Consider the following 11,419-nt stretch of genomic DNA (forward strand, 5'->3'; position numbering starts at 1 on the left):
CTAATAACTTTAGCATGCTCAAAAAACAGTAGTCTTAAAAAGAATGAGGCTATTAGAGGAGTGAGACAGGTTTTATTGAGAGGGATGAGAAGTTAGAGGTGCTTGGCTATTTTGGTGATGTGGGATGAGACAAGAATGGATTATTTTTTAGGTGTTCCCAAGGTGAAAGAGGTGATCAAGAAAGAATTTGGAGGTAAGAATCCTCTTACCATGGATTATGGAAGATCCTTTTGGAGCACTTTCTCCACTCTATTATCTCTATTATGAATGGTGAAAGCCACCATCCTATGAACTACCAAATGAGAGAGGTATTCGAGATCTTTTGACAGAGAATCTTTGGAGTTTTCTTTTATAGAAATTTGACTCCATAATTGAAAAAGGGAGAGAGGCATTTTATTATATTTTCAATGATTCTCATACGACCTCTCTTTTGAAACCCAAAGATGGAGGAGAATTGAGTTTTTGTTAAGAAATATTTTTCTTTCCAAACATCCCAAATTCTGTCACATTAAAATTATCCACATCTCTTTTTTTAGTGGTCATTGAGGTAGAGAGTAGTTCTTTAGTAAAGATATTCAAAGCTTACCTTTAAAGATTATGAGTAGAAAGAAGGGTTTCAAACTTATATTGTCTAAAAGAGCAATGACTTCTTGATCAACCCCAAGCTTTTGAAGGGTTTCTTCATCAAAGAGTCTATTTGCCCGGACCTCTTTTCTCTCTATTGTCATGAACTTGATCCTTGCATCATCATCAATCCCTTTTATGGTTTCTTGAATTGTTTGAGAGGAGGAAGGACCTCTTCCAATTGACTCTCTTGACCTCATTTTGGTTGAAGATGAAGAATGAAGAAGATGACAATCTTTTGAAAAGAAGAATGAAGAGTTTTTTAGAAAATGAGTGAATGTTTGCAAAAAGTAATGAACACCTTAAAATTTGCCTTGTATTAGAAGGGTGAGAAAAATGGCTAGAATTGACTTAAGGGGCTTTTTAAAAAATGCAGTAACAATTAAAGTTTTTGAAGATGTCAAGCAAAAGCAAGGGTGTGCTTAACAAGTGTGACCGTGCAACTCAAAATTGAGTCATAAGAGCTATTTTTTAGCAAAGCCCTAGTTGTGCTTTAGAATCGTGTGCACGCTTTTTAAAGTCAGTTTTCAATATGATGGAGACCTGTAAAGCATGAGCGTGCTTTTGAACTGCGAGAGCTTTTCATGAGATTTTGAAAAAATACAAGTTTAAGTCGATGCAAAAGTATGCTTGATCACATAATTAATTTTTAAGTATGAAGGTGCATAATGAGTAAGGATGAATCTCATATGTCTATTCAAAATTGCAATACTCAAATATGACAAAATAAAGATGTAAGAAAACATACCATACAATTAGAGCAAATAAAGCACATCAAAACACTCAATGAATAAATTCAATCTTTAAGAATTAAGAGACCTAAAGTGAAGCTAATCTAGAGTACTTCCATTAAATCATTCCTAATTCTCTTTTGATATTGCTTAATCTCTCCTCATTTTGGGGCTTTGTAAAGATATTGGAAAGTCGGTTTGTTGTATTAATGAATTCCAATACAACATTACCATTTTGCACATGATCTCTTAAAAATGATATTTAATATTTAAGTGCTTACTCCTAAAATATTGAATGAGATTCTTCGAAAGATTTATAGTACCAGTTGTCAACACCTATTTTTCGGATTTAGATGTCAAAGAAATTACGGAAAACATGATGATGAAAGTTGTTAGTTTTTTCTAGTCTCATGAAGTTGGAGAATGTCAAAATTCTAGTTAGAGTTATAATTAATTAAGCTAAATATTGTGTTTAGAAATTGAATTAGGCTAAATCGACCAAAAAATTAAATTTTAAGGTCAAAATCAGTTAAATGGCCAAGTTCGGAGGCTAAATTGTAAATTTTCACGAGTTTGCCAACTTTTAGAGCCAATCTGCTTTATGCAGTGTCGGTTTCGCTCAAAACTTGATTTTGTGGTCGTTTTTTATATATTTCCAAATTTAAACACTAATAACCATCAAAAGCAACTTTTAGAAGGGATTTTATTAATAATTATTTATTTTTTTATTATTCTTATGATTAAAGAGGTATTTATCAGTATTATCCTAAGTTATTAAAAAATCAGTATTTATCGATTAGGAAAATATTTTGATAAAGCCATTTTTATCTTTAATTTATGGAGTTATCAATAATTAAATAGAGATTATATCTAAGTCTTTAGAGTTTTTCTAACCTTTCCCTGTAAATAGAAAAGAAAATTCTAGGCTCAAGGGGTTGGCAACTGAGTACAAGACAATTAGTAAGATTTTTGGCATACGTACTATGATTTTCAAAAATCAAACACAAAATCCACTAAATACTCTAAACACCTACTCCATCTTTGGATCAACTTCTTCTTCTACTCCTGAGGCTCAAGGATCTACTTAATACAGTGACAACCTGAGGGTTTTAAAGCACCCATATCATCATTCTTCCCTTCTTTCCTAATTCATTTATTACTTGTTTTGATCTTTCTGTTATTAGAAACATGCTAGGATTTTATAGTTTTTTTCAATGATTGTTATTTTTTAATGTTATATGTGTTAGAATTAGGTTTTAGCATGACTTGCATATTTTTATGATATGCATGTTTCCTGAATTTTGAATCTCATAACTTCTACGTTCATGGGATTTGAATCTAATAATTTTTATGTTCTTGGGTTTAGAATATGATAATCCTATGCTATAAATGAATATGTTAAGATGTTATATCTACTTTTCTTTAGTGATGATTAATGTATTTGAATGATTAGATTTAGGTTAGGCAAGATTTGTTCAATATGCATGTTTTAAGAATTTGACATCTTTATTCACTGTAAGTTTTCTTAGTTCATGAATTTAATTTTTTTTATATCTTTCAAATAAATTTAATTATATGTTTTGTACATATTCTGACTGTTTTACGAATTTTCTTGCATATATTTTGAGTATTTTGGAGTTAGAGTGCCAAAAGATTGCAAGTTCAGCATAAGAAAACCCTAGACTCGATCGGCTTTGTGCACAGTCGATCGGCTCTGTAACATAGTTGATTGGTTATTTTTCTGCCAATCGCCTGATTTTGATGATTTCAAGGATCTTTGCCATTTTCTACCAATTTTAGCTTATTTTTAGTTGTTTTTGAGTTATTTTAGTTCTTTTATTTTGCTTTATTTTAATACCTTGTGATGAAAAGTATATGATTGATTGATAAAACTGATCACTTAGACTTAGAGCTTTTAATTTAGATTTTAGCGTGAAACTTATAGCCCATAAGGTTATTAAGATGGTAATTAAGCTTAAAAGTAAAATTAGTTAAACTTAAGTAGGCTTTGCCATGTTTAAAGTTAATCAATCAACCCACTTAGAATAGGATGACTGAATTGGGCCTTATCATAAAAAGTAGCCCATTAGACTTAGAAGCTGGAATTCAAGAGCATATTTGGTAGCAGGGCTAGACTAGGTGGGCCTTGTACATAATTAGTTAGTGAGCTAGATTAACAATTTAAACGTGGGTTGGGCTTAATAAAAATGAAAATAAGGAAGTTGGCTTCCGGATCCATATCTGAATTTGTGGCATAAGCTTCTTTATGGAATTTGAGAAATTCCACTCATTAGTAAAAGTGTCCATAGGATTCGAGTGCAACGACATCCCGCCTCCATGTATTTGGCTTCTGCATGGAAAGAGCAACCAAAACCTATTTCTTGCTAAACCATGACACTAAACATTCACCTAAGATATGACAAGTTCTGAAAGTACTCTTTTAGCATAATCAACATCTGAATAACCAATTATGTCAAAGGATGAATTTCTAGGATACTATAGTCCTAATGCAATGTGCCTTCAAAATACTTTAAAATTCTTTTGACTGCATTTAAGTGAGACTCTTTAGGACTCGACTGACATCTAGCATAAAGACAAATACAATATGAGGTATTGAATCTAGAGGTGGTTAAATATAAAAGAGAATATATCATACCTCTATTGTAACACCCGGAATTTTTTATATATTTAATAATGAGTTTTTATTTAAGTTAATTTTAGCTTTATTTTTATTCGGTTTAATTGGAATGATTTAAATACAAATTTTGAATGTTCATGTTAGATAAATAAATGAGTTATTTTCCATACCCAATTAGTTTGAAATTTTAAGAAATTATTCAAGTAAATTATTTGAGAAATGATTATATTTTGGTTATTCAAAATTTTCCCAAATGCATATTTATATAAGTAAAATTATATATTGAAAAATTTTGGAAGAAATTATAAAGGATGTTTATAAAAGAATTTTGGGAAAATTGGTATTATAATTGATTAGTAGTATTAAATTTTAAGTTGGAAATTGATTATTTAATTTAATTGTGTGTTAGGACTAAATTGGAAATTTATTTTGGAATAAGGATTGAAAGTATAATGTTATTTTTATGGGGTTTTAATGGGAATTTGTGAGCTTGGTATTTTTGTAAATAAATATGTCGGTCAGGAGTATTTTTGTAATTGTGTATTTTCAATAATTCGGATTTGGCCCAAATTAATTAGTTAAGGGCTTAATTGAAAGGCTAAAGGAAAGTTTGGGGGTTAAATTGGAATTCTGCAGGATGAAATTGTAAGTAATTAAGAAAGTTGAGGGACCAAATTGCAATAAGGAAAAGTTTGGGGGCCTAATGTCGATATTGAAAGGAAAGAAAATCGGGGAAGAAGAAAGGAGGAGAGAGAGAGAGAGTGCGGCGCCGGGAAGAGAGAGAGAGGGGGACGCTGCAAGTGTCGGTGGCGGCGTGGCGTCAGGCAGCGCAGCAGCGGCGGAAGAGGCAGGCTTCCAGGCTTGTTGGCGGCCAGTCGGGTGGGGATCGGCTCTCTACGGCGAGAGCTTTCTTTTAGCGTGCGATGGTGGCCGGAAACGGAAGATCCGGTGGAGAGAGAAAATGGAGGCAGCCGAGGTTTTTGGGTTTTTCCGGTGAGCTCCGGCGAGCTATGGACGATCGGAGGACGTATCCCGACTCTCCTCAGCTCAAGCTTAGCAATGGCACCGGTTTCGTGGCGATCGGGCTTCGTTTGCGAATCGACGGTCGAGATCGTCCGCAAATCTCTCCGGATAATCGGGTGTCAGATCAAAAAATTGAAAGCAGGGATCGTCATCAGCGCGTCGTTGTGAGTCCGATGGTGTGTTCGGATCGTCGATCGGACTCCGGCAGTTGGAGGCGAGTCGACCGAGCGATCGAGCGTCTCGGTAATTTTCTTTGGCCCGTTAATTTTAGAAATTCTTGGTTTAATTGTGTCTATTGGATTATATTGAGTATTTGATGATTTTTGTGAGTCAAAAATATTTGTCTGTCAGTTGGCCTACCATAGTCGTATTTTGTGCTGTGTGGCGGAGTCGGGAAATAGTGAAGTTTGGGGACCCGACTCCCGTTGTTTAAATTGTTGGATATTTGGAGTGTTTTTCTGGCAGGTCCTGGACCCGTTTTTACGGGGGGTAATGTTCGTGTTGTAGGGGAGGTTCTGCCGAATTTTCGGTAGAATTCTCCCGAGTCGAGATTCTTAGACAGTCAGTCCTAGGAGTCTAGACCTAGGATTAATGATCGATTGTTTCAGCGTTTTGATAAATTGTTTTCCGTGATTAGATGATCTGTCTGTTCGGCTCGCTCCAACCGAGGCACCGGAGCAGAGCTAGGAGGTCGCCCAATTATGTGAGTTAAAGTCATTTAATCATTGCGCTATTGCTAAGTTTGATTTTAATATGCTATTTTGAAAGTTCATGCTTAATATGGTTATTAGTATCGCAACATAAATAATTTCACTGAATTATTCATTATTAAAGGTAATATAAGTATTATTATAGTAATGTTATAATAATACCAAATATAGTCAGTTTTCCACATGAGTTACCTGATGTCTTACTCTTAATTGTTAATTGTTATTTTGATATGGTTGAATGATTTCATTATACAATGATATTTATTATATGTGATGATTTCGATTTGGGGATGTGGCTTTCGTAGAACATGCCTTTGATGGGTTACATCGGGACGCGTCTGCCGGTAATGATCATGGACATGTAATAAGATTTTCATGGGTTTGCCACGGTCGAGCATGGCTCTGGGCTGATTTGTGTAAATTCGCCGGAGGTAAGGTCCCTGGTAGAGCATTGCTCTCGGGGCAAGCTTATTTGGATATTTAAGTGACCGGAGGTAAGGTCCCTGGTCGAGCATTGTTCTCGGGGCGCCCGATCTTATTGGATTAAGAGAGCCGAATGGCTACTAGATTTCTTATTTGGATACTTAAGTGACGGTGGAGGTAAGGTCCCTGTCGAGCATTGCTCTCGGGGCGATCTTATTGGATTAAGAGAGCCAAAATGGTTGTTAGAATTTGGGGTTAGGGTTCTCTTGAGCCACTCGTCCCGTAAAAGTAAAAATATATTTTTATTTATTTATTTATTAATTTATTATGGTGTGATTATAATATGGATTGTATTTACGTGCATGGTTGATATTTTGATTCGAATGATTAATATTTTATGTGAAGGAAATACTAGGGTATGATTATAGTATGGTTTGATATACTAATTTGAATAATCTACGTTTTTTTTTTAGAAGAAGCAATAGTCTCTAGATTATTTGATTTTAACTCACTCTCGAGACTGACAGTCTCCATTTTTTTTTTTTTCAGATTCGTGACTGTTAGTTCTCCCGCGACTCTTATTCAGTAACCCGACTCCTTCATCATCGGGTGATGTATTTGATTTGGTATGTAAATTGGTAAATCTTAGATTCTCCGCAGTAGTAATAGTAGATGTATCAGTTGTAAATTTTCTGAGTTTCAGGTCTTGCCTAGTTTTTCTGGCAGACCGAAGTATTTATGTAGAATGTAGCTGTTAAGATAAATTGTGGCTTTAATAATATTAATTTGAGATGAGATTTGTTTAAAACAGTGAGTGTCAGGCTTACTACGGGTTTCGATGGCCTTAAGCCTACCCATTCCCTAGTGCCGGTCACGGGCCCACGGGTGGGGTCGTGACATCTATAGAGCTTTTCATTTACACTCTTACCCTTTTCATTTTTTGTCTAATTTAGTTGTGACACTCATGGGAGTCTGGGCTATTTTGCAACTATCCATCTCAAATTTATTTAAGTGTTCTTTTGTATACTTGGATTGGTTAATGAATATTTTATCCTTGCTTTACTTGATTTGGAGAGCAAAATAAAATTTGAGTTCTCCTATTATGCTCATCTCAAATTCTCTAATCATACTCTTAATAAAATCCTCACAAAGTAATTTCATTAGTATCGCCAAACACAATATCATTAACATAAATTTGTACTATGAGAGTGTCATGCTTGTATTTCTTACAAATAAAATAGTATCAACATTTCCTCTTGAAAATCAATTTTCAATTAAGAATGAACTAAGCCTTTAATACCAAGCTCTAGGAGCTTGGTCTAAACCATATAAGCCTTTAATCAACTTAAAAACATGATTTAGAAACTTGTGATTTTCAAAACTAGAAGGTTGTTCAACATAAACTTATCCTCATTAAAACCATTTAAAAATGTACTTTTAACATCCATTAGAAACAATATGAAATTCTTGTAACATGCATAAGCTAAGAGGATTCTAATGGCTTCTAATCTAGCAATCAGAGTAAACGTCTCATCACAGTCAATGCCTTCCTCTTGGTTGTAACTTTTTGCAACCAATCTAGCTTTATTCCTAGTGATAGAGCCTTGCTCAACTAGGTTGTTTCTAAATACCCATTTGCACCCAGTGATTCAATGGTCCTTAGGTCTAGAAACAGTTACCATACTTTATTCCTCTTAAATTGGTTGAGTTCAATTTGTATAGCAATCACTCAACTTTCATTATTTAGAGTCCCACCAATAGTCCTTCTCTCAAATTAAGAAACAAAGGGTAAATTATTCAATGCCACAAGTTTAAAACGAGTAGTTATACCCTTTGATAAGTATCCAATGACTTGAGTAGGTGGGTGATCCTTTTTGAAGTTCCATTCCTTGGGAAGACTTTGTGAATTCTCCATAATTTGAGATTCTTGGGTTGCATCATGACTTGGTTGGCTTTCTTGATTATCCTCAATGGATTCTTGTGATGCATCATCAAGATTGACTTTAAGCTCCTAAAATGCGCCTACAAGCTTATTCGCACAAATACCTTTCCCAAGATCAAACTTGTTTGATTCATCAAATACAATATTCATAGACTATTCAACTACTAAAGTACATTTTTTAAGGACTCTATAAGCTTTGCTTGATATGGATAGCCTAGAAAATTTTTTATATTAGTTTTGGAGTCAAATTTCCCAAGATTTTCCTTGGAATTCAAAATATAGCATTTGCATCCAAACACTTTAAAATATGAAACTTTAAATTTTTTTCATTTCAAAGCTCATAACAAGCTTCTTTCAACAAAGGTCTTTTAAAAACTCTATTTGCAACATAATAACTAGTGTTAACAGCTTTCACCCAAAAGTAAGAAGAAACTTTATACTTATTGAGCATTGTTCTAGCCATTTTCACTAGTGTTCTATTTTTCTCTCCATAATTCATTTTTTATGGTGTCCTAGGAGATGAAAAGTTGTGAGAAATCTCAATTTCTTTGCAAAATTTTTCAAATAGATCATTTAAAAAAAATTCCATGATCACTTCTTATTGAGGAAATCAAATATCCTTTTTTTTCATTTTGAACACGTTTTGTAAAACTTTTGAAAACATTAAAGCTCATTCTTATTAGTAAGAAAACTAACCTAAGTAAATCTAGAGTAATCATCAACAATAACAAATGCATATGACTTTCCACTTAAACTAGCTACTCTAGTTGATCCTAAAAAATATTTTTAGATTTGAATAATGATATGTGTTATTTTTCCATTTGACATGGCTCACAAGGTTTGTTCTTGATGAACTTCACCTTAGGAAGTCCATTCACTAGCTTCACTTTAGCTAACTTATGTAGAAGCTTTATAATTGCATGACCAAGTCTTCTATGTCTTTTAATAAACACAAAACACTTGAAAGGTTGGTTAACAACCTTGTGTAGGTCAATTGAGTAGGTATTACCACTCCTTTCTCCTTCGAATACTACTTTATCATCTACTAGGGTATTGACATAGCATCTATTGGAGTCAAAAGTGACCTTATTATCTTTGTCACACAATTGACTTACACTTAATAAATTATGGTTTAACCCATCAACTAGGAAAACATCATCAATAAAAGATTGATTATCCTTACCAATAAAGCCAATGCCAATTATCTTAACCTTCGGATCATTACCGAATGTGACTTTTCCTCAATTATAGTTTTTGACATTTAGAGGCTTTTATCTCCCATCATGTGTCTTGAACATCTACTATCAACATACCAAAAATTTTATGCTTGTGGACTTAAGATACACTTACAAGAGAAAGTCAAATCACCTGGTTTTAGGTACCCAAACAAGGTTGGGTATTTGGGAGTTAACTTTGGAAGTGTCATCCATGAGGAGGTGCATCTTTCTTATTTTGCATTTGACATTTGTATGTCCTATTCTCATGCAATAGTGGCAAGTGACCTTTGGTTAGAAGAAATATGAGCTTTGATCTTTTTACCACTTTTGCTTGAGGTTTGGACTTCAAATTATTCATATTGTTATTGCACATGCATGGACGAGTTTTATTAACCTTTGATTGTCTGTACATGAATGCATGTTCTATTCCTTTAGGATTAACCTTTAGAACTTGTAGTGCCATCCCTTTCTTCTTTTTAGTGGGAGGCTTAGTGTGTGCTTTGCCCTTTGAAACTCCTTTAGAAGTTCTTTCATCCTTTAAAGATTATTAGGCTTTAACTAATGTGGTTGTATGAGATATTGGAGATCTGGATGAGGAAGCTCCATTTGACCAAAGTCCATGTCTCACAAGTTGTCTTTGAGATTCAACTAATGAATCTAAAGACCCTTTCTCTTTATGAAACTTTGAAATTGAATTACTAAGCTCTTCAACTTCATTTTTCAAGATATTATTCTCTTTAAGAAGTTTTTCATTTGAAACCTCATTGGATGATTTCCTTAAGTCCTCATTAGAAATTTTTAAAGAAATAATTTATTTCTTTGAAAACTCAAGATCTTTTTCCAAATTGGAGCTTTTATTTTTATAAAAATTTAATTTAGAAAGCATCATCATCATCCAATAAATCATCACCAAAAGAATAAGAAGATGAACAAGAAGAAATGAATTACAAGAATGAGAAGTGGAGCATACCTCATGGGTGTTCTCTATGTTGCCTCTTCATCTCTATCACTTTCATTGTTAGAGGATGAGGATGCATCACTCCATGTAGCCTTCAAGTCTTTTTTTTTCTTTTCTTTTTTTCTCTGACTTCTCTTTAAAAATTTGGGACAACTGGCTTGATGTGTCCTTACTTTCCATATTCATAGCAAATAACATCATCTTTTTTGTCCTTGCTAGATCTTGGTTTGGAGAAGGACTTCTTACTTGTGAAAGGCTTGTTTCTTCTTCTTCTTCTAGCCTCTAGAATCCTCTTGATATGTTTAGTGATGAGTGCCACATTATCACTTTCACTATATGCTTATTCTTGGTCTTCATCATCACTTGGAGCATCACTTTCATCTTGAGCTCTAGTGCTTGCCTTAAGTGCTAGAGCCTTCTTCTTACCTCCATCTCTATCAAACTCATCTTTGACTAGAGACATCTCATAGGTTAAAAGTTTACATATGAGAACATTTATTATAATCTTTCCAAGGTCTTCATTTGCCTCTTTAATGCTTGCCATTTTAGCACCATACTTATCTAAAGGAAGACTCTTATGAATCTTGTTGTTGATGTCTATAAGCTCATAATTCTTACTGTAACACCCGGAAATTTTATATATTTAATAATGAGTTTTTATTTAAGTTAATTTTAGCTTTATTTTTATTCGGTTTAATTGGAATGATTTAAATACAAATTTTAAATGTTCATGTTAGATAAATAAATGAGTTATTTTTTCCATATCCAATTAGTTTAATTTTTAAGGAGTTAATTAAATAAATTATTTGAGGAATAAATTATATTTTTATTTGGTTATTCAAAATTTTCTCAAATGTATATATATATATAAATAAAATTATATATTGAAAAAAAAATTATGGTAGAAATTGTGAGGGATGTTTATAAAAGAATTTTGGGGAAAATTGGTATTATAATTGATTAGTAGTATTAAATTTTGAGTTGGAAATTGATTATTTAATTTAATTGTGTATAGGATTTAATTGGAGGATTATTTTGGAATAAGGATTAAAAGTATAATTTTATTTTTGTGAGGGTTTAATGGAAATTTGTGAGTTTGGTATTTTCGTAAATAAATATGTCGGTCAGGGGTATTTTTGTAATTGTGTATTTT

Source organism: Ricinus communis, chromosome 3 (genome assembly GCF_019578655.1).
Source record: "Ricinus communis isolate WT05 ecotype wild-type chromosome 3, ASM1957865v1, whole genome shotgun sequence".
In the NCBI taxonomy this organism is placed as follows: Eukaryota; Viridiplantae; Streptophyta; class Magnoliopsida; order Malpighiales; family Euphorbiaceae; genus Ricinus; species Ricinus communis.